Source organism: Temnothorax longispinosus, chromosome 2 (genome assembly GCF_030848805.1).
Source record: "Temnothorax longispinosus isolate EJ_2023e chromosome 2, Tlon_JGU_v1, whole genome shotgun sequence".
NCBI lineage: Eukaryota > Metazoa > Arthropoda > Insecta > Hymenoptera > Formicidae > Temnothorax > Temnothorax longispinosus.
Window position 1 is genome coordinate 208,227 of NC_092359.1, and position 25,437 is coordinate 233,663.

General features: G+C 36.0%; 1 protein-coding gene and 1 long non-coding RNA gene across 3 annotated transcripts in view; one reads left to right on the plus strand and one right to left on the minus strand.

Annotated features, from left to right (window-relative positions):
• The window catches only part of LOC139808635 (uncharacterized), a 100,837-nt gene that overhangs the window by 68,116 nt on the left and 7,284 nt on the right, over positions 1-25,437 (minus strand). The window lies entirely within an intron of this gene.
• On the plus strand, positions 3,624-6,412 carry LOC139808815 (uncharacterized). The gene is made up of 3 exons (XR_011730956.1): positions 3,624-4,053; positions 4,257-4,361; positions 5,340-6,412. It is a non-coding gene; the product is annotated as an uncharacterized lncRNA (long non-coding RNA).

Below are 25,437 nucleotides of genomic sequence, written 5' to 3' on the forward strand. Positions count from 1 at the left end.
ATTGCAGAATTACAGCTCAGTTAGTTTTGGCTACGTAATAGTTGATTGTGTAGTGACAAATCATTTGAGGGACGGGAACCCATTCATTGTGCTCTTTGTTAATTCACTGCTATAATAGTTGGCAATCTTTGTATAAATATTGTTGCATTAAAATTCTAGACGCATATACAGTTCTATGTTAAGATTTGTAAAGGCTACACATTATATATATATTTATATGAAATAAATAAATAATTTTCAAGCTAAAATTAGCTACATTATTTTTTTGCGTCTTTCAAAGTTTTAGTGTTTTTTTCTTCTATTTAGTATAGGTATAAGCTTCATGCTATTCAGCAAGATCTGTTGTAAAAATTGTATCGATGGCACGACGAAATCAAAGATTGCGGCACGGGCGTACGTTTGTGTTGTATGCGTTATACGGTGACGACACAGAGTGATTCTACATGAACTGCGCGATAAGATTAAACTGGATCGAGCCGGTCGATTATTATACCATGACGACGCGATGGAGCGCGATATTCATGCGTATACCGTCCGACTTATTGTTGCCGACTTATGCAATTGATATAGGTACCTCGACGGCCTTAACGTGCGAAAAAAATAACTAAGAAAAGCCAGTCTAAAAAAAGACATTATGAAATAATATGAATAAGCTGTTAGCGATTAGAAAATATGTGTTACCTACGAGATAATGTGTGTTAAGTTATCAAATACAAACCACAATACTCGGTCAAAAATTGCTTAATAGTCTTTTAATACAAACAAAAAGAAGAGTGTTTAATAACACAGCTTTATGATAGCGTTTGCAGAAATAAGAAATGATATATAATATTGTCAATACATTTATAGATACTATATAAATTATTTATTTATTACGATAATTACAAGAAACAATTAACTAAATTAAAAGATGAGTGCCTAACACTAAAAATAGATAAGTCGCTCTATCTTTGTGAGTATTGATTGGTTAGAGCGAGAGCGAGAGAGAGAGAGAGAGAGAGAACATATAGTGATATAAAAAATTAAATATATCACTTGAAATATATTTGTTCAAATATATTTTTATATATAGTCTACTTATTTGTTACGTTTTGTTGCAAACTTCGTTATTAATAATGGAATTAAATATGATTATAATGTGACCATATCTTTTTCTGGTATCCTTTACATAAGCATTGACGCAATTGATGTAAAAACATCGATGCGATGTTCGATATACTTGGTTTTGCGCTTTATGTAATTTGTACGAGTTCAGAGAAAGGTAATCGAACGATTAAACATCATGCGGACATCGAAGTGACGGGAGGTGAAGTTTTAAAAAATCAAACATTATTTTTACAATTACAGTTTATATAGACGTATACAGGTTATTATATAGACGTCATGTAAGGAAACAGCTGGTCGCTTTTTTCTTACTTGGTTTGCAGTCTGGCTACTTTTGCATTTCGTAAAGTGGAAACCTCTCTCACTTGCTTCGCGATTTCCTCCTCCTCTTTTAATTTTTTTTCCCTCCTTTACTTCTATTTCTCGTTACACTTATCGTGCATCCTAAACTATTTTTCAATATTTTTTAATGTCTATATAATCACTACTTCTCGCCAAATACTTCATTTAACGAACGTTCGTTTGCGGATTTGTGAGTTTACAGTCTCTTCAGTCATAAATATAACAGATACGTTCATTCAAAGCATGCTTGAACAGTGAGGAAGATAGGAAAGTTTGTTGTGAAAACCTTCTTCAGGAAAGGAATTCTTTGAAAAAGACCTTTGTACGCGGTAAAAGTAGCTTGTCCTACATAAACGATTTTGTCTGTGGTATTGTTTTTAATATTTTTGAAACATAAAAATTGTATTGATTTTAATGAGATGTATATCTCGCATTCGCTCTTGAATATAAAAATTTCACAATTTAAATATTTCAGTTACATTTATCAAGAGACACGGTAGTGTCTCACGCCAAGTAGGTATACGCGCAACGAGACAGACCGTGCAGTATCTTTATTATATATGGTTACGCGAATTATATGAACGTATAAGTAAAAAATTTTAAATCGAAAGTTATATTTTTTGTCAGATCTATTTAAAACTTTTTTTTCCTTTTCTTATATAGCGTGCTTTTACCCGATCAGCTCCTTCACTTATTCCATTCAATTGTTCATTTTTCTATTTTCCGTATTTTTATAGCGCATTTCAATATTTATCATTAGCGTTTAACTCAATCGTCATATTTGTTATCGATCGAAAAAATTTTTAAATGGTGTGGCACGAATATGAAGCACATCTGTTTCCTTTTTTCCCCTCCTCTCTCTTTCTTCGCTTTATTCTTCCCTGAGAGACTTCTTTCGCCGCTATTCCGACGTAGCTTTTCGCCAAAGTCGTAGCCTCTTTAACCTGTGTCCGCGTCTCAGCTGAGAAACGGCTCGCAAACGGTCTTTAAACCGGTCGCATGCCATGCCACAAGGAGCAGAAGAAGCGATGGTTTTACGTCGTTACGCTATCCTCGCGCGTTTGCTCGCACGCTTGCGCAGGGATCCTTGTACTTGGCGGAAGAAACGATCCTTTTGCGATCCCGCATGAGCATAAGCAAAAATTTCGTCTTTCGTTTCTTGATTTATAGTGATAATTGTAATTATCATTATCGTCATCGGGAAATCGACGACGATAATGATAATTACAATTATCACTACAAACCGACGACCGACTTTGCATAACTTGACTTCTCTTTAGAGTGGCCAAAACTGTGGACGAATCTGTTCGCTGAATCATATAAGATTTATACGAATCTTCTTAATACTCATTGTCAATTGAAACGCAACTTATTAATCCTGAAGCAAATCTTTGTAATTTTTGTTTCAAAGATTATAATCATTCTTTCGATGTAGATATAGGATTACTAGATTTAAATTATTTCTTTTAATATACAATAAAGGAAATCTCTTTTTATAAGGATTACTTATTAATTAAGATAAAAAATCATAGGATACAATTACATAATAGGGTACAATTGCAAGAAATTCGAGTTTTGATAATAGAGAAAAGAACATAGCACGCACATCTTTTCTCATTTTGTCTTTTCTATCTTGTCACTTGTTTGATCATTTGTGTAACCTTACACGACGACGCATATACAAAACGTTCATTATCATTTTATTGTCACTATTATATATTACTTACTGGACTGCTCAGCATTCAATAATTGACTGGTATAATCTTTCGACTGAAAATTTCGCATACCTAGGCACTTTTGTACAAGTCTTAAACTCGACAGCTATTGTGTTCTGGTTTGTTTCGACACGTTTCGACAAGAATGCCCACATTTCGTACAGGCAAGCACGCGTCTTTGTCGTAAATAAAAGTGAGCAAGTGAGAGGAAAGAGGAGGGGGAGAAAAAGAGAAAGAGGAGGAGAAGAAGGAGAAGGAAGAAAGGGCTGAGAAAGATGCGTTCTACAGGATCTGCATCGAGCAGGTTTTCAAGCCGCCTTCGAAATGTATGCGACGCTACGATTCCTTCGAATTTTAAACACATATGATGCATGATTTCCTTTGTCCTGAGACTTTATATAAAATATATATATATATATATATATATATATATATATATATATATATATATATATATATATATATATATAGAGAGAGAGAGAGAGAGAGAGAGAGAGAGAGAGAGAGAGAGAGAGAGAGAGAGGGAGAGGGAGAGAGAGAGGCAATTACAAAGCGAGAAAATAAAAGTAACGAGCGATAGAGATGTAATGCGCGAGAAGGAGAGGGAAAATAGGAAAACATTGTGGAAAGACGAAAGAAAGGTGGGAAAGGGGCGAGGGAGATAGCTGCCGATGAACAAAGATGAACGGAGTGAATAACATGTAGCATATTTTTAAGATAAACGCACTCTGCTCATACTTTGTATAGGTGCCTTTTGTCAAATACGTATAGAGGAGTTGCCGCTTTGCCCACCTCTTGGAAGTCGGAACTAGCGGAATAGCGGAAACTAACTTTTCCCAATTGTACCGACAAAAAGGGCGCGTTTTCGTTGGAAAATGGACAATTTTCTCGAGTAAGCAAGAACTTCCAATAGACGAATCCTCTTTTAAATCGTTTATCATATTAAAAAACGGATTTTGCAAAAGATCAAGAAAAAGGTAATCGTTAAGTAATGAATTTCTCGTATAGACACTTTTAGAAAATGACTTTATGCTTACGATAATAACAGCGAACTTGCCGAGCAATTATCGTAAAAGCGTTGTACTTTTTGCGCAGCGGATCGAACGAGTATCTCGATGAGAAGAAAAAGCGCGGTGTACGATGGTCTCTACAATAGGAGTCCACGACGAGAGCTACGTGCTACGTGCTCGACCAGGCGAGGTAATCATGCAGTGGGAAATTCTTTGCACCGAAATCCTTTTTATTGAGCCACTTCCATTGTGTCCCTCCCTTTGCGCCGTTCCTTGACTACTCCGCTTGTCGCTGGTTTCGGTACAGCGAGCGAGGGGAATTTTCGTGTAACGTAGCACTCGTGAGACGTTGTAGATTTATCCTTTAATACATATATACATATACATATACAATAGACACACACACACACACATATAAATCTATCATATATTTTTATCTTTATCAAAAAATTAAAATACAATTTAGAATATAATAAATTAATGTTTTACGTTTTTTTAATTAATTGTAAGAGTATCGCGTTTTAATTTTTGGCTTTCGAAAATTATTATATTTTCTCATTTTCATAAAATAAAAAGTTTAAAGTATCTAAAGTAAATATTTTAGGTTGCTAATTAAATCTTTCTATCAAAAATTGTAAGAGTTTCTAATATGGATAATATCTTTAGCCTTAGATAAATTTCTTTAGAAATCTGTAGTCGTAGATTTATTTAATTAGCATTTCTCGCGCGTAATAGTGAAATACTTGAATAGAAACCTTAACTTTAATATCTTTGCAAAATTTAATACTTATAGGAAAAGCAAAATGTCAAAGTTTCCAACCTGTTTATGACGGCGATTTCTCACTAAATTGCTTTTCTCGCATCGCGTGCGTTAAGACGCAAGAACTATTTCATATATTATTTGCTGTTTACTTTGCGAATCGTTCTTTATGAAACCATTTTAATCTCGTTTTATTAGCTCGTTTTATATATTATATATAAAATCTTAATCAATTTACCTTGGCTTATAAAAAAAACAATTATAATAAGAATAATAAAAAATATCTTTTAACATTTTGTTACAAGAAATATTCTTTATACATTTAATCTTAATTAATTCTTTTATAGATATAAGATTCATGGATTAAGGAATTAAATATTATATTCTTTTCACGTTTCATCCTTAAAGCTGATGACATTTTCCCGGTTGCAGCAAAACGGCGATGTCGAATGCACTCGGATAATCGCAAATCACAATAGCGTTACCGCAAGATTATCCTAGAGGTCGCAAACTCCCTCGGTTACCTGCAATTTGCAAGACCACTTCGCCAAGAGTTCTCTTCTCGTTGGTTGACGTCGTTTATCGTTTACGGTTGCCTTCGAGCAACAGCAATCGAACGAACGATGAATTCAGCATGTAACCATGGTTATTCTCGAACACATAAATCTTGCGCGTAAAAATTTTCTTACGTTTTTGCCTAAGAATCGTCGTCACGTTAAAATAATGCTCATTGGCGTAGCAAACAGCGCACATTTTCGTGTCCATTGTTTTTTTTCGAGGGGTAAGAACCATTACGGGACTGTTGACTGGTTGTAGCGACCACAAGATCGAGAATATCTAATGAATGAATGAGAATATCTATATTTACGAAAGAACGTCAATTTTTCTTTATAGTTGTTCTTGTAATTCTCATACATATAAGCATATTTATTAAAGCACGTAAAAATCTTTTGTTTTTATAATTTAAATTTATAACAAATGTATACATATATGTATATGCATGAGAGAATGTAATTTATATATTCAAGTTATTTAAGGTGCTTTGTCTTAATTTTTATCGTTACAGTCATCTAACAGTGAAATAAATAATAATTAATAATATTGTCCATGACATTCAAATTAATACTATCCTCGATCTTAATAGCTGATTAACAATCTTCGAAATACCATTGAAAAGAAACATTGAGCACTAATCAATTAATCAACAAAATATTTCCTGCTATTTTATATATAAATTGTCGGTCGTAGGACCATCGCGATTAATTAAATTCATAACAAATCTTGCAAACAAGTACGAGGGAATCGTCGTTGCCCCTTCTTTCCCGATAATTCTCCTTGAAAAATCTACGTAGAACAGAATCATTGTGAGAGATGTGATGCAAACGCATTGTCGCGGGTTTTCACCTATCACGGCTAATCGTTGCTGCCATCATCGTCATCGTCGTCGTCGTCGCCGCTGCTATTGCCTGGCCCGTCTCTCTGTGTGAAATCAGGCCGTGTGAGAAATTGGAGAACGCTGTGCGTCTCTCTCTCTCTCTCTCTCTCTCCTTTTCTCTCCTCTTCTCTCCTCTCCTCTCCTCAATGCCAAGCTGCGTCACAATTCATTTCCCAACCGGCGCGGTACAGCGCTCGCGCCGCTCGACATTCTTATCCTACCGCCAGTTTTTCTCTCCTTGCCGCTTCTCTCCGCTTGTAAACGTCCGCTTATACATACAATTAGATCCTCCCCCTCTCCTCTCGCTCTCTTCTACACCACTTTTTTCTTTTTCGATTGTCCGCAACTTTTTAACGTATGGTAATACATAACATATAGATAAAGCATTTTTCCTTAATATTAGATTTTTAAAAACAAAGTTAAAAACAAAAATCTTTATAAAAACATAGATTGTATAGAATCATTTTTGAATAATAAATGACAAAGAGCAAAAGTTTTTGCGACTTGTGTTTCAGAGATACATGTAGACAGCTGCTAGGTTTTATATTTCATTACATTTCAAATCGATTTTTCCTAATCTTGAAATACAAAATTAGAATTTATAAAAGTTTTAAAACGAGCTTGCAAATTCAACAGTGCGAAATTAACGCTGGTCGACAAATGTGTCAAAAGCTGCATACAATTGATAAAAAATATTGTGATTTTACTGATCTGAACGCTATTTTTTTTACATACCCGAATACAAGTCTAATGTAAACCGTCGATTCACAATATTATCGAAAAATTCCATTTTACGTGATTGTTAGCCCATAAAGAACATATCAGCCGAAATTGAATAGCCGCGTAAATTAAGTATTTATCCTAATTCCGCCGCACAATCTCGGTCATGTTTTCACAACATAAAAGGAAGGGTTTGAGAAATGATAGAGTCGAGACTGCGTGCGAGCGTTGTTTCACAAAACTAGTTTACCATACGTCACCATTTCGTAGCGAGATAATCGCGTTACGGGAAAGAATATATGCTGCGAAAATTGCCTAACGCTGTCGGGTCGAAACTCGGTGTCGTATACCTACTTGGTGACCGACACAAGAACGATCCCGAAGACTCGAGGTTCACCACGTGAAGAAAGATCGCTCGTTCTGTCTGTTGATCAATTGAATCTTTTCTTCCGAATCAGTCTTCTTTTGCAGTAGTTTTAATAGGATTTACAACAGTATGTACACGGTAGTTTATTATGGTCGCGTTATGCGCGTACACGCGCCGGTATGCAGAGGCGGAGTTGCGAATCAATAACTCGTGTTATAAGGCATTTCGGTATGGCGATATCGATTATGTATGTACACCGGTTATGCGGGCCGAAGGTGTCCGAAGACGATGACGACGTGAATGCAACGGTGGCTGTTGATGTAATGTTGCAACGTGACACGATGAAATTATGATTACACGCGCGAGAACGAGCGCACGCGGAGGACGCGTGCGACAAACCGACAACTCGCTTTTTGGACGCTCGGTGATTTAGATGGGGATAAACAAAAAAAGTATTGCCTTTATTCCGCCGAGGATAAAAACAGTAAAATAACGCACGTACGCGTTTGCACGAGTAACGCGAGCATACAACAAAATAAAATCTATAGATTGAGAGAGAAAGAGAAGGGGAGAGAGAGAGAGAGAGAGAGAGAGAGAGAGAGAGGGGGAGGTGGTGATAAGGGACAGAGAGGGAGGGGAGAGAAAGAAAAAGAACATTTCGTACAAGTTTACCACATAAATATGTATATATATATATATATATATATATATATGTATATATATGTATGTATTTCTTTATAAAATCTGAATTTGAAGAAAAGAATTAATTGCTAAATTATGTATCGTATATGAAAATTTATATTCTTAATCAATTCACAGTCATTAATTATTGATTTAATCATAGATTTAATCACAGAGTTACATCACTGTTACATAACTGTGAAATCGATTATAATGAATAAATGGACATACGTTAAAAAAGGATCATGAGATACTCGTGGCTCGTGCTATATTCCACGCTGAAAAATAAATACAAGCTGGCATGTTTCGCTTCCGCACGTCGCGTCGGCAAGACGTTGACTTAACGTGAATGTGAATCGGCTTTTATTCGGATCCTCGACGAGTTCTTCCGCGCCGCCACCACACAGAACGGAGATATCCGTGGCCGACGAAATTACCTAACACGACGTGACTCGATGAAGTCACGATTACATGCGTACGCACTATACGCACGCACGCGTTGCATGCAAATGCCTTGCACACATATGAGTAGGAGATAGCACGAGAGAAACCCCTCGTGAATAACTCGGCTGTACTCGTATTATATTTGAATCGATAAATGTGTAATATATAATATATAACTGAGGAGCAACGAAATTGTTATTCATCTAGGATGATATGAGAGAAAGAGAGAGAGAGAGAGAGAGAGAGAGAGAGAGAGAGAGAGAAAGAGAGAGAGAGTGTGTTTTAAGTATTTATAAAAGATTAAAAAATTTTTGATTTAAAATAAAACTGCGCCCCCTTTTTCCACACGCACGCGTATACACGCGTATACGTGTCACAAAATCTCTCTACGGCTTGCGTCTAAGATAAAACAGATAAAACTATTTAACTTTGGGACGCGACGTTCAATTGCGAACAACAGTATTTTCGCATATGTGCAGTATAGTCCAGTTAAAGCTAATGATTGTATAGGAGACTTTAATAAGAGAAGGAAAACAGCACTCTCTCTCTTTCTCTTTCTTCTCTCTCTCTTCTCTTTTTCATCAATGCGAGGCTTTCTCGAAGAATCCTTTTTCATGACGCGCTTTCGTCGCCTCGATCCACCGTTGGCTAGCGAACAAAAGAAAATGCCGTGAAATATTTCGTCGTATCGCCAGCCAAGAGTACTTCACGGTATTTCGCTGATTTCGCGCTCGTGGAGTAGAAAATGTCGTTGGATCTCAAATTCTCGATCGTTTGCGGAAGAATTACGTACTCTCCAAAAACCATTGCCTTTTACATCACAGCGAGCAACAATACTACTAAATACTACAAATAGAGATTTATTCAACATTTAATCATATCGTAATTGGTTCACATCATTGTATAAAACCTATGATGACTTGTGTCTGTGAAGTTGGCACCTCATTTTCAAAAATCGGAAATTTTATTAAGAGTTCCATTTGCACCCACAATAGTTCTACAGTTCCTGATGTATTTCATAAATAGTTCCGTCGATTTAGATAAAAATATAACGATTTAAAAAAATGAGGTGCTAACTTCCCGTGGCACCTCAAGTTTCGAAAATATTTATTTTTATCACGGAATTCTATAGTTCTTGAAGAATTCTATAGTTCCTGATAGGTTTTAGCGATAGTTCTGGTCTTTAAGTATTTTTAAATAATTTTTTAATCTGATCGCTGGCACCTCAAGTTTCAAAAAAATTGATTTTTATCATGAAATTCTATAGTTCTCGAAGAGTTCTAGAGTTCCTGATAGGTTTTAGCAACAGTTCCGGCCTCTAAATATTTTTTTAACAATTTTTTACTGTGACCGCTGGCACCGCACACAAGAGTAAACACGGAGGTGCAGGCAGGCAGTTCTGGCCGACTTTTCGGCATTTTCGTATACAGTTCTGCGATAGTTCTGAAGACCCCGGTAGGTTTCGATCACAGTTCCGGCTTTTAAATATTTTTTAACAGTTTTTTATTCTCAGAGTTGGCACCTCACCTTTAAGAGAACTAAGGAGTGCTGGCTTGTTTCGCGGTTTTTTTCGACACTCCCCGACAGCTCTTGCTATACTGTATTAATAAACAATTAAGTAAAATATATATATAACGAAACAATTGAAGAAACTAATATTAACTTAATTTTAATTAAGCTTTATTTCTCTCTCTCTCTCTCTCTCTCTCTCATCTAACAAATTTAGGTAAAAAGAGAATTTTGAATTTAGTTGATCTTTCGAGGCATATAGTACAAGCGATACAAACGATTATTTCGCAATACTTGCGTAAACGTTCATAATCATGATCTCGAATGTAACTGACACTTGCCTAAAAGAGCGACGTATCTTCGGACGAGATCTCGGCCATTTTGTACGACGAAACATGCAATTACGTCCGTGATATACACCCGACCGATCGTGATACGGTAGCGCATTCGCAGTTTTCTTAATCACTGCGCCGCTAGCATGATAAGAATATGTTTACCCTTCGTAGCTCGCGTACGCGGCAATAAAATCCGATGAAACTCGCGCGGCCCGGTGCGCCGCGGCCGCCGAGAGGGATCGCTTTACCGCCGGTATGACGCGCCGATCAATATTATACCTGCGCGTTCTATTCTTCGGATGGAATAATAATAGTAATTAGAAATTCTAGTGATACCGCGATGCTATTACACGATACGTGAAACCTCTGTTTCCATATCGATCCCGGATACTCTGCATCAATGATACTTTGATATTTAGAATACATTTACAATTCTTCACCTATCGTGATACACTGATTATATTGATATTGATTTATTGATACTGATATTTATTTTGGTCATATAAACTATACCGCGAATATTGCACAATCTATGCTTTTATTAAGCATATTAATTTTTATTACTATTCCTTGTGCTTATATATAGCAATATTTACTCTTTTAAGTTTATATAATTATAAATTATCGTTTCGTTATTTTTCATATGTGTAATCTATCGAATATCAATGTTTAATACAGAACCGCAATTACTTTTTCATATTCATTTATAATATTATTTTCTCTTAATATATTAATATAAATGTCTCTAAGTGTAAACATAGTAGATAATAATTTCGCCATTCACGATAATCGCACGATCGATCGACATATGTGTATAATAATTGCGCGGGCTTGTTACGCGTTTTCGACGTCGATCATGCACGCAGTTATTTACAACCGCGTAGAAATTTATTGCGTTAATTCGAACGGATTACAGGGATTATTGGTAGACACGTAACGTTGATGTTTCTGATCCCGTTTGTATCCCCGTTTATTCAATATATCCACGAGAGGTAATATGTTCTCCAGAGTAGGTGAATTAACCGCGCGCCCGCGCACACCAGTCCCATTTTTCCATAAAAATCGCTGTTTTCTACCGCGCATATGCGAGGACGATACTCTTTTTCAATGTTCTACAAATATCGCGTCGTTATCGGGATTATGACCAATGCAGTGTTGCAGTAACGGGATTATAAGTAACGCGGTATAGATATTTGCAGTACCGTTTCCGCGAATATACGAATAAATATCCAATACGCAAAGTAGATTAGATTTGGGAGTTACTCTAGTATTTCTTGTTAGACGTTACGTTTTAATACAATACTTAAAAAAAAAAGAAATTAGAAATCGTCGCTTCTAAACAATACTGCGTTGTATCAATATTTTGTAGATTGACGCGGTTATTTTAAACGCGATACGAGATTTTTTCATCTCGTATAAATATTGAAAGATTTACTTTTCTGAAACAATCACGAAAATATTTTTCAAGACCTGTTTATTCTAGACAACTTTATGATCCGTATAGTCCGCCGGCGCGGCGGTTGCAAGCACGATACAAACGCCCGCTTGCATTTAACGCTGCGCAAAGTTGCCTGACGAGAGATTCTGCGCTTTGCAGATTCAAAGATATTTAATACCAAGACCCAGCTACTCGATTCAACGTGATGTCAAATTGTAAACGCGGCGATAGTTAAACACGATGACACTTGAGACTTTTTCTCGATGCATCCGAATCGAAGATTCGTTTAGACACGTTAGCTGTACGTAAAATTCGAATAAAAATCACACATCTAGGGATGAGAGATAAAAAATTAACATCGTTGAATTGAGTTGTAAATTACGATGCACAATCGCTTTATCCTTTCGTGATCGCTGTAACTTTCGTGTCTGTAATTCGCGCAAATAAAGCGTTTCGTGCGCGCAGTTCATTGCAGTTTTGCAATATTATATCTAAATTACATGCATCGTTTGTCGGGATTATATCGAAATTCGTGTAATTTTAATTGTCGGCCGTTGTCGAGAACGCGCTATTTTTGCCATTGTGGATGAAAGGTTCGATAATTGTCTGACTCTTTCATTTTCTTTAACACTCGGAGAGCGGGAATCGTCGATGTGTATCTACGTCGTTGAATCTCGACAGAGTTACACGCCTCAGGGGGTTGACGCCATTGACCCAACTTTGGGAACCCTCCTTTTCATTAGTCCTTTCTCGACGACGCGGACGTTCCCATCTCACATCCACTTCTCTTCAGGACCACTATACAGATAGCCTATTTACCGATTGATTTGATATCGAGTAATACACAAATATAAATGTTTTTGTGCTACACAAAAAGCGTTGCTTTTTACGTTACAAAGATATTAATAACCAAATTCGTGTTCGGTAAAACACGCTTGTGTTTTATTAAACGTATTACAAAATATTATTTTGTGTGCGTAACAAGGAAAAGTCATCAGTGTCTGTGAAGTTGGCATCTCATTTTCAAAAATCGGAAATTTTATTAGGAGTTCCATTTGCACCCACAATAGTTCTACAGTTCCTGATGTATTTCATAAATAGTTCCGTCGATTTAGATAAAAATATAACGATTTTAAAAAATGAGGTGCTAACTTCCCGTGGCACCTCAAGTTTCGAAAATATTTATTTTTATCACGGAATTCTATAGTTCTTGAAGAATTCTATAGTTCCTGATAGGTTTTAGCGATAGTTCTGGTCTTTAAGTATTTTTAAATAATTTTTTAATCTGACCGCTGGCACCTCAAGTTTAAAAAAAATTGATTTTTATCATGAAATTCTATAGTTCTCGAAGAGTTCTACAGTTCCTGATAGGTTTTAGCAACAGTTCCGGCCTCTAAATATTTTTTTAACAATTTTTTACTGTGACCGCTGGCACCGCGCACACAAGAGTAAAGTCATGAATCGCAGGCAGTTTCGATCGACTTTTTGACAGTTCTCGATAGTTCTCGCATAGTTCCAACAGTTTTTATAGGTTTTAGCAACAGTTCCGGCCTCTAAATATTTTTTTATTACATAAAGTATATCTGTTTAGTTTAAGACAAATCACACGCTATATAGTAATCGTATATAAAAAATATCAATATAGCTATTTCTGGTTTGCCTGATTAAACTTCAACACTGATTCATTGCAGTTTAGTTTCATATATTCGTCTAAATATTTGCGACAGCGTTTGTACAACTAAAATATCAATACACAACGCTTATCGATATATAAACTTTTATACAAACGTTCGTACTCAATGTGCGTGAAAATTGCAAGTAGATATTGATTTAAGAGCCATCACTCGAACCTATACTCACGCAATGCAGATACACACCGCTCTCTCTCTCGCCTCTCTCGACGAAGACCCCCCAGACTCCCCTCGATTATTTACGTCGATTACGTCGCGCGAACGCGAACGTGAACGCGTACGCCTCGTATGCGCGTAACGTTGTTTCGACAAACAAAACGCTCACTTCTCTCGATCGCACGTGACGATTCCAAAGAATCTTTCTTTTCGTGTTTATCCTCGCAGATCGCAGATGGAATTCATCCGCATCGGGCGTTAACTATTTGGCTTGGAATTTAATCGACACGTCTATATATTCGTCTGTCAGAGAGCTGACAGAACAGAAGTTAATGTTACTTCTTTTCTGAAACATTCCGTATGTATGTGTGTAACGTATATAATGAAATAATACTCCACGATATATATCGTATATTTTGTTGACGGTGATAAAAAATGGTTTTAAATAAATTAATTAAAAAAAAAAAAAAAAAAAAAAAAAATACAGAGTGCAATCATATCGCGTCGATTCTCTCAGCTAACAATAATTAAGTAGATAATTTGTTAGTGTACGTCTATTTAATTAATTGTCCTCTCTCTATTTAATTAATTAATCTCTGTTCGTGAGATAAATCAGAATCGAAACATGCCTGAAACAATCGCGAATTCGGATTGAACGAAATCGAAGATATCGGTAATTTTTCATTGATGCAAAGTGTTTTTCGTTAATTTCCTAATAACAGACATTATTTTTCAAAGATTTATGTCATACTATATACGTACATACACACGAATTAAGTCAGCTTTCACTTCGTAATAATCACAGCTTAAACAAAAATGGATCGCGCGACGGAATAATTCAGGAACATCTGTGGCGCATGAAAGATACTTATTATACTTACGACGCGCAATAAGCTTGACCAGTCGGAGATGTTATTCCAGACGAAGTGGTTAAGCCGCCGGTCTGCCGTTTAACAGGCTCGACTGATCGATCGGAGAGAAGCGGCCCAAAGCCCGGAATCCGGAGCCCGGAGCGCATCTCTCTTCGTCTCTGCTCTCGGGGCCCTTAACCCCTCGATGAAGGACAAAAGTTTTACTCGTAAACACGTGCACACGCGCGTTATCGCATGGCCCGACAAGACGCGTGCGAAAAAAATCGACAAAGTGTATATAGATCGAATGAAATACCCTCGATAATCGGAAACATGAGGGTGATTTGGCTCCTGGCTCCTGCAGGCTTCTGGCTCTCATACTTTTTATTCTCGTGCATTCTTCTTTGTTTTCTACCCTTGTTTCATACTCCAGCCCCAGCTTTATTTTGACGAGATGGTCATCAAGTGATCTTTCTCTGAACGTTCATCGAACGCCGTTTTAATTCATCCATGTGCGATTTTAATTATATGGAGTTACTATAACGCATAAAAGAGCGATGTAGATAACCCTTTAAATTTCATACATTATGTTGTTTTGTTTTAAAATAACTGCCGGTAGATTTTATACAGGCTGAAATAAAATAATAGCAAAGGAAGTACATCATATATACGTTGACACATATTTTAAATATTTAATTTATTTTAACATATATACACATTTCGATATATAAATAATAACCACATTTTAATCGTTGATAATAAAAATACATTACGCATTTAAATATTACAAGTTGTACGCAAATATAAGTTGACATTATAAATTAAGCTATAATATTAAGTTTGGGTAAATTGTTATGGATTAGTAGTATTAGGTATATCGAATAAAAACAATATAAGAACTATGAGCTTGTCTATTTTCGGAGCACGGTAGGCATCAAAACTTCGAGGCTGCCGTTATTCGCCCGAGCTTTTAGTATCCCATCGATTATGCTCTTTCGTGAAACGTCGTAAAACTTCGGGGGAACAACGTAGTCAGTTTTGTTCCTTGTGGCAGGTATACGTGAAATAGGGTCAAGGGGGAGCTCACTGGTTTCAGTATAATTCACGGATAAGATTCTTTTGAATCTAATCCGTCAATTGATCGGGAGTACTTGAATCCGTTACAATTAATCAGTCTGATACTCGGATATTCATGGTGCAACCGATCGAGTAACGAATAACGTGAATAACGTTCTCTCTCTTATCATTTTTAGAAGCAAGTATACTTGTAAAAATATTTAATGTAATATGTTTTAGATATTCAAAAGGCTTTTAAAGGATATCTTAAATAAGATTTACAATGTCTTTTAAATATTGGTGTTGTCTGAACGGCTATTTTACGATGGTAATAAAATTTGATATTGTATCAAAATAATTATGCGCCGAGAATTGTTGTGTGTGTGTGTGTAAATATTTTATTTTATTTTTATTGACATAAACATCTATCTTTCTTTCTGCAAAAACACAGCTGCACTATCACGCATACTTACTCGACATTTGATAATCGAGTATACCAGTGCTGTTCGAAAAATCGAATATCTGTGAGCGTTTAACCCTAACTAAAATTTCTCTCTTACATTCACGATGATAAGTTAAGCAATAACTGAGTCCTCGTGGCCTGACTTATTTAGCGTGACAGCGCTGCGCATTGCGGATTTTTAGTCACAGTTATACACCTTTCACCGAGCGCGAGCTCCGAAGGCTTCCGTTATAATTACATCGAGTTCGCCATCATCGTTATCGTTTCATCGTTTCGTCGTTGTGTCGCAGTCTCTCACGCGCGCACAGGGAGTACCGGGTTACCGACAATTAGCTTATGCTAGCGATTCGGTATTTCATCGTTCCGAATGCAATAAGGCAAGGCAATCGTTCTATCGCGAGCCGGAAATCGCGCGCTGGTAAGTGTCACGCTTTCTGCCAACTGCCGGGAGCAGTTTAACAGCTCTGCAACGACTCCGACTCCGACTCCGACTCCGACTTCGACTATGACGATGATATTACAAGTGCGGTATCGATAAAATTCTCTCAGTAAATATTGCGCGGAATTTCGCAAATGCGAAAGTCTAGACCACGTCACAATCGCTAATCTCTTCTTTTAACCTACTTCTCACGAGAGAACGGTTACGTCACTTAAGTCTACATTTCTATATAACACGATAATGTAGGAACGCGACCAACGCGATCAACGCAACGCTTTAAAAGTGTGCACGTAATTAGAATTGGACGGGCTCCACTTCGGGTTATCCGTCACCGATGGGTTTCCGTGGTCGATAAAGGTATCGCATCTTCATCCTTGTCCTCGCCCACTTTCTCGTTGCTTAGACACGCTGGTCACCCACGAAGGTCCTGCAAATGTCGCACGAGGGTACACTGGCTCAGTGGCTCGTCCTCGTTATCGAATTAATTTGATCACAGTAACTGTAGCCGAAGAGCGATAGCTTCGCTCGACTCATTCGATCGTAGCGTAATCATCTCAAGTTTACAATCAAATCAGGTATCTATATGCTGATAACTATTACTAATTGTAAGTTCCATTTAGGTCTCCCATAAGGAAGGAACTTTCATGTGCAACGTTATAATTAATCATAGTTTATTGGGTGCTTCTAACAATAAGTTCTAAATAAAAACGTAGGACAGTAGACAACGCCAGTTATAATAGCCAGCTCTTTGATACACTGACTCATACATTAGACAAGATATGTTTTCTCTGTATGCGTAAAAAAGGAAAAATATATGTGCATGTATAACTTTTCCTCTCGAACAAAACATTTCACTTTCGTCCGACGCGCATCTCCATCAGTCGAGCGTCTCGCCCCTTCTCCGCTTAGGCTTAGATAATTCGCCGAGTTCGTATAGCTAAAAACGCGCCAATTATTCGGTCGAGTGCGAATTACCTTAGTAATATCCGCTTTGCCGATACGCCATATCTCGTAACGCTATCCTCGTTCATTTCTCGGGCTCTCACCCTCTTGAGTGGGCCTGGGCAGTGGGCCGTCGCTCCGTGCGGAGAGCTTAAGAACAATAGACGAAAGGAGTCAAGGTTGTCGTCTCGGCCGTTTTCTCCGCGCGACCACGCCCGCGCCACCCTCCGTGCCTCCGTGCGTCTGACGTCTGACCTCCGCGTGGCGCGCGGCGCGCGGCGCGCGTCGTACGTCGTACGCCGTCGCCGTCGCTTCGACGCTTTTCGATATTTCGATCCCCCACTTTCTTCCCCCCGCCACACTTCCTCTTTTCGTTTCTCTCTGCTACTCGGCTACTCTGCTTCGCGCCAAATCATGCCGCCAGCCGCACGGCGCGCGGCGCACAATACCGAGCGGAACCGAGCCGAACGGAACCAAGAACGGCAAGAACCGAAACCGAATCGATCCCAAAAGGGGAGCTCTAGGACATATAGAAAACCCCATTCTGCCGTGTCTACATATGGTCATGTTATTGCGTTTTGTTGTTGACGCAACGAGCGCGTGATAGCCTGATAGCTAACAGACCGCTCGTTTTAATAACTTAATAATTTTATATAAAATAATAATTAATTACTGTTATAATAGATGTAATGATAAGAATACTACAAATGATATCCGATATCTCTTAGAGTCGTCTGATATATTTAATATAAAGTTAATAAAAGAACTCACATATGTTTAGTAGTAAAGTAACATGAATGTTTTTTCGTTACACAGAGATGTGTGTGCAAATAGTTTATAATATACTTTCACTATTATTCGTCCTCTAACACACAACTCGCCGTAATATCAGACTTTCTGGTAAAATTACCTATCTATAGGTCTTCCGACCTCTCGCCCTCCATCCCCTCTCTCTTTCTAATCTCTCTCTTCCTCTTTCCCCCTTCTCATTCCTTCTCTTTCATTAGATTTTCCTGTAATTATTAAAATGAATCCCGCGAATATCGCGCTTTCGTCCGTCATAAACAATTAGTCAATTTCCACGAATCTTCCTACACAGTTTTCTGCTCGATAGAAAACTTCCACGAAGGAATGAATATACATATATAGTTACTGCCGTTATCCGCTTATATGAGCGGCAGTAACATCATAGTCATGAAAATGAAGTTTGAATTAATTGGAACAGGTTGCTTAGCAGAACTGCAAGTTTGGGATAATTACTGCGCAACTATAGATATAGCTCCGAGAGAGAGAGAGAGAGAGAGAGAGAGAGAGAGAGAGAGAGAGAGCCGTATTATAATATTATTCCTTTAATAAGTAATAATATCTTTTCGTAATAATATACGTCTTTTGATATTATATTTTGATGTATATATCCATAGAAATATGCATAAAAATATAATCTTATCTCAAAAATTGTCCGATTTTTGGCATTTAAAAAAAGTAATCTTTGCTCTTTCACAATTAGTGTAATTTCAAGAATTTTATACAATCAAAATAAATCAAAATCACTTTTTTTACGTTCCCATTTTGAAGAAAAAACATGGCATATGATGCCCAGGCGGTGTATATAACATAAATACTATCTGCGCTTATCTGCTCTGAACTCTCTGTTTCTACTTGCTTCGTAATTTTACTTTTAATTCGACACGAAAGTAGGTTTTTAGGTCAGAGCATAGTGATACGTTGAGACAATCAGTATGCGCTGCCCTCTAATTCGATATAGAGAGCTGTAACAACGTAATTCTCTCGAAAAGATTTCCCTTCATAATCAAGCATTTAACCTTACAATTATATCCACAAGAATTTGTTACCTAATATTCCTTATACACTTGTGTAACACTGAATTAAACTAAGCGCATCACATATTGTATTAAACTAATAAAGATGAAAATAAATCCAGGATATTAAACTATTTACTTACAAAGTTGAAGTTTTTTAAAACACTAGTATAAGATGTCTCGAAAACTTTAAACATAATTACTTTTTAATTTGAAAGTGTGCATATTTGTGTGAACAGTTATAAAATGTATTTAAATATTTTAACATTATATCTTTAACAATACTAAAGCTAATTGTTATTCTATAAATGTAATTTGATATATTATAGTTTTTATCGTGACTATAACAATGCCTTAAACGCCTTAAATAAAGTATATCAACATGAACCTTATTGTTAGACTTCCGATTTTCATATCTTACATTCGAGGACATAAGACGTGTGACATAAGAAGCGATATGTTGTATATTTAACAGTTTTTCGTACAGCATTTACTATTTTTATTATCCTCGCTATACATATTTGTATGTGTGTGTTTTATTTTTTTTAACGATTTTATATAGTCTTTTTTATTTATGAACGATTAAATACAATGCACTAAAGAGTAAAGTGTGAATCAAGAGAAAGAAATAATATTACGCTTCCGTAATTCGTAAAACATGTAAAATATGATATAATTTACAATTTTCTCTAAACTGATATAACAATGTTCTAATCGTTGACTGAAGCTCATAATTTATAATTTATTATTTGATGCTATCGTGTTAAACGTCAATCTCTCATAAACACCTAGCATCTCTGCATCTTTACATATATTTCAAGACCGGCCGTAAGTCGGCCGACGTGCGCATTCCTAGATGGAGAATGTAAAAGTTAACATGGCCCCATCGAAACCTACGACTTTCACTTTCAGCAAAAGTGTCTGCGCTCCGCCTTCACCGAGAACGTCAAATCATTACGACGCTTCCAATCATAGAAACGCCAAGAACCGTCACTAGTGATTACAAACCAGTGATTGCTTAAAATATTAACACTTGAATTCGCGCTTTTTCTAATAGTCTAACTATATAATCAAAATAAAAAATATTTTTTACATATATGAACAACTATAAATCAACAGTAGTTTAATAAACACAAGCAATCAGTTTTATTTATAATATAAATATGTGTATAGAATAAAAAAATATGCATATTTTTTATATTATTATTTAATTGTCCGTTACTTATTGCATTTAACGGAATTTATTAAGAGTCTTCCATTCCGTAGATGAATTCCGTATTTATACATATACAAATAAAGATAAATGATAATAATAATAAAATTACAATAAATAATAAAACAACGATACAAAATGAAGGTAAAACATACATGTGTTTCGACAGTTTCGATAAATGTCATAGGTATCTTATGACGATATTAGGGTTTCATCGCACGCGCGCGCGCGTGCATCCGCCAATAGGAAAAGATGCGACAGTATCGTTGAAGATAATTCCGAATTATATATATGCACGAAAGACGGTTATAATATTAGTTTTATGTAGAGCAATTAAATTATACGCGTCATAAAACTCTGGCATCGATTTTCTAACTATAAAGGCGAGTGACTGCGAAAATGTGAAAGTTAATTCACTGGGTGTCGCAAAAATACGCGCCGTTAATTTCTATAACAAATCATTTCGCTAATTTGAAAGTCTACTCGCGAAAATACCTTGTCGAAATGTTAGTATTTTTTTCAGGTATAAGCGATTAAAAATGTAATAATTTCCTGCCAAACTAAATTACGGAAAATAAAATCAAAATACGCTGGGGCTTTTCTATTGGAAAAATAAAATATACATATTATTATTTCTTTTTAAATGTGTTCGTAAATGTTGTGACTTATGTTTTTATAAGGTGTTTCTAGATCGCATTAAAAACGACGATATTGAGATGCAGTAGTCTAATTGTAAGAGAGTCTAATAAAGCCGGATAGAGCGCCGCCGCGCAGTTAGCGTTTACAATGAATATTGCGTATTCCTTATGCGGAACGAGCGGCAGTGGAAACAGCCTTGCGGCTCTACTTTCTATTGCGTCACAGAGAAGGATGAGGCCTTCGCATGCCGACACATTTTGACGTTTTGTTTCTGCGCATTATTTTTCAAGCAGTGATGCGAGGCAAGGCAAAGCATCCATTTTGAAGAATTCTGTAAAAAGACTCCGACGTAATCGTCGAGATTAACTCTTTTAGAGGCACCCGGTGTCAATATGTATATGATAACATATTTATATGATATAGCGACTAATTTCTTGCCGTGCTTCGAAGTATCGCGTTGTTGCAAATCATCAAACAAGTATGTGATTTTTGCGTGAGAATTTTGTATGTGGGTATCGCGCGCGTTTCTATAAATACTATTAAAATTTACCAAGCAATAAACATCAAATCAGATATATCTCGATTTAACTTTTTATAATGTAATATTTACGAAGAATTATTTATTTAGGTACTATAATATAATACGAATTTTTGCAAATTCTTTTATATATCTGTCGCCTTTTCTCCCTATATACTGCTCTCTCTAAATTTATTCAAATTTCCTAAATTTATAAAATTTCCATGTTTTGTTAACCCGATATTATACTTTGACTAAGGAAAAAGAATACTAGAAAATTCAATAAATAATTTGCACATATAAAATAATAAACACATTATACAATTTTTTCTTAACCAAGAGGGTATAAAATTTTATGATGCAACCTAGCGATTTTTTTTGTAGTGTTGTAAACCTCATCTCAAGAATGTAGTTGCAGTATATCCTAATACCTGATCCTAATAGCAAATTATTAGTACTATTAGTATTTTACGACGTGCTTCGTTTCTTGTACAACACATTATGCGAACCTACTTCAATCGATTGTATGTATGTTGATAATTAATTAAATCTATCAGGAAATACAGAATGGGGATGAGATCCGAGATAGCTCTCGGATAGAACATCGACACGAAGAATCTCTATCGTCGAATATTCGAATGAGAATCACGCATTTTTTAGAAGTATCGGTATCGCCCTTTCGGGCCTACACCTATTTTGTCTGTTGTCAATGTCCTTCTCTTGCCTCATTCCCACTCTCCACCTCCAACTCATCGTTCGCTTTTGCATTTTTTTCATCAAAAACGTTTTCGCCGGCTAGAGAGCGCGCTTTTACGCAGAGCACCTAGCACATTTTACATCCCGCGGCAACGATGAAAATTCATCGTGTAGACTTACATAAATATTTCCATTATGATTCTTTTCACTCTTTTATCTTTTATCTTTGTCTCTCTCTCTCTCTCTCTTTCTCTCTCTCTCTCTCTCTCTCTCTCTCTCTTTCATTCATTCATTCATTTCCTCCTCCTCTTTTGAACACGATGCGGTAGATACTCTTTGACTATCGGTTATGTCGCTTTTAATTAACGTTGTCGCGCGTCATTTGGAACGATTTATTCCAAGTTGAAATTAACGATTGGACAATCGTGTCTTCGTGCTGCGAGAAAATGAGTATAAAGGAGAGAGAGAGAGAGAGAGAGAGAGAGAAGCAGAAGGGCAAAAAGAGGCAGAAAAATTATATTAGTTGATTACAAAACTATATTATTGTGCGATAATTTATTTATAGCGGAATATGCAATAATGCAATTCATGGTGTTGTAATACGCGTGTCATAAAATCGCATATCTCTTGGCGAATACGAGTTAAGTTCGGATCTTCCGTTAGTATTCTGTGTTACCAAAATATACGGAAATTTAATAACAATAGTAATAATAATAGCTAAAAGCGTGAATTGATTGCGGCGATAGCATATTCGCGCATTTTAGCGAATTATTTGATTGTTTAATAATTAATTAATCGGTGTACTTTTTTGCGAACGAACATAATATTTTATTTCAAAGAATAAGATTTGTATGTAATTCTTTCAAAATTGATGTATATATTTTTATATAGATATCGCATATTCGTATATGTATATTAAGGTTTGCGATTCTATTTAGTTTATTGATATTTGCGAAGAATCGACATACGTCGTTAGTGCAGCTAAACTGATTATCAATCATGTGATTGAACACAGTCATATAACACTGCAATTCAATTTTAATTAAGAGTTATTTAAATTTCCGTTATTAGAGAATGCCATTAATCTGGACCGCGAAATGTACAAGAAGAAAATTTTTGTTTGTCACGGCCACCAATTATTTAATACTAGAATGTGGTATTAAATGACCGAAAATGACAGCTAGCTCACTTAAGCAATAATATCAGTATTGTCACTGTGCGATGATATGTATGATTTCTATGCAAAACCATGGTGAATGAACTCCCGAGGGTCCTTGGGACGAGAGCGAGTCGGAGTTGAAACGAAACAATATCGCATTATAAAGCTAGTGTGGCATGTCCTTGATTCGCCTCAATTAGACCATTTTTTCATTGCGTATATCAACGCGCTTGCGATCGAGGTATCGCCGGTCGTTCCGATTCTTCGGCGAAGTCCGCGATCGTTTAACCCTTAATCAATCGACTAGGCAACTATGCACAGCTGGAACGATTTTATCATTTAAAATGAATCGTGAGAGCGCAAAATACTCTTATCTGTTTATCCATTTTTCGCCTGATTCGTAACATACTGTATCGCGCACGATTTTTACAAAAGTTACTTAGTGATAGTAATTGAAATATCTTACGATATATATCTTACTCTTAAAATATTTAATATTTCTGTTACATTTTGATTTATATATTTAAAAAATTGTAAGAACTTATTTATCCAAATCCCAAATCGCAGGATTTTGTTGAATCCATTCATTATAAAAGTTAAGAAGCGATTTAAAAATAAGCTTAATTATAAGAGCTTTTTTATTCTTACTACTGTGATTTAATATTTTTCAAAAAAAGGACAAGCTAATACTAATGCTAATATTAATGCTTGTGATAACGAAAATTGCTCCAGAGCAGATCGAAACATAATAAATTAAGTAAGATGTTAAAACAGCTGTTGTGAAAAAAAATAAAGCATTAAAATTACAGATTAAAATAAATAGAATTATAATAATTATATAAATTTAAGTGTTTGATGGTTAAATTACAATTTTTTAGAAAATATTTGGCGATTTAAAAGCACTCGACGAAACTGGACAATCTCCGTTAACAAGGAACACTTAGCATTTCCTAATATTTACTACAAATATTCATAACATTGTGCGATAGCGCTTTTATTATCACATTCTCGTCGCGATAAGTAAATTTTCTCCTGGGCTTTCCCGAATATGAGACTCGAGACAACAACTGACTTGTTATTAGGTGCCCTTATATATCTTTGTTGCCGTATGATCAATCAACTGGCCAATTCGTTCGTCGCTATTTCAAACACGATTACTCCATAAATAATCACGAATCACGAACGTGTTCAACGGATTCTGCTTTTGCAATGTGGATAGGATATGTGGTGGGTTTATTTGTGCTCGGATGGGCTACATATAGAACAATCCTAGAAACTCCGGATGTCCTTTTAATGCCTTTTAATGCCTTTAAAAAGTTCTTTGGTCAAGTTTCGAAACAAATTTTTGTCAGCATGAATATAAAAAAATCAGCATTTATCACATCTATCCAAGCTTTAACATTGTATATTTTTGCAATTAAACTTTAAATGAAATGCCTATACTGAAATATAAAATTTACTTAAGATTTAAAGAACCAAACAAAGTAATTTTATGTTTAAATTTATTCCGCCAGAGAAGTCTTATTTTTAATCGTTAATTACTCAACAAAAATTGTAAATTGAGAAAAAATCGATTTCTAAGGAATTTTTATTAGGATGGCTTGTGTAGACGGATATTCTTTTCACTCGTGTAGTACTATCATCTGGCATTTTGTCGCTCCCGGCGCGTCATTAAAATCATGAAGAAAATATTATTTTCCGTCAAAAGAAGGCAACCTGGTGCGGTCGCGTGCGCGCGCACTTTCCGTGGTTTAATTTCCATTCCTTTTTTCATTTTAAACTATCCTTTTGATACGAACTTCGGCAATCCGGCTGTTGAAAGTTCCAGAACCATTTATCAGGGTGCTTTTCTTGTTTTTATTTCTCTTTTTTTTTACAGTTACTCGCACGACCGTCCGCATAGCATCTCTTTTTACGTAACGCTCGGTCAAAAGC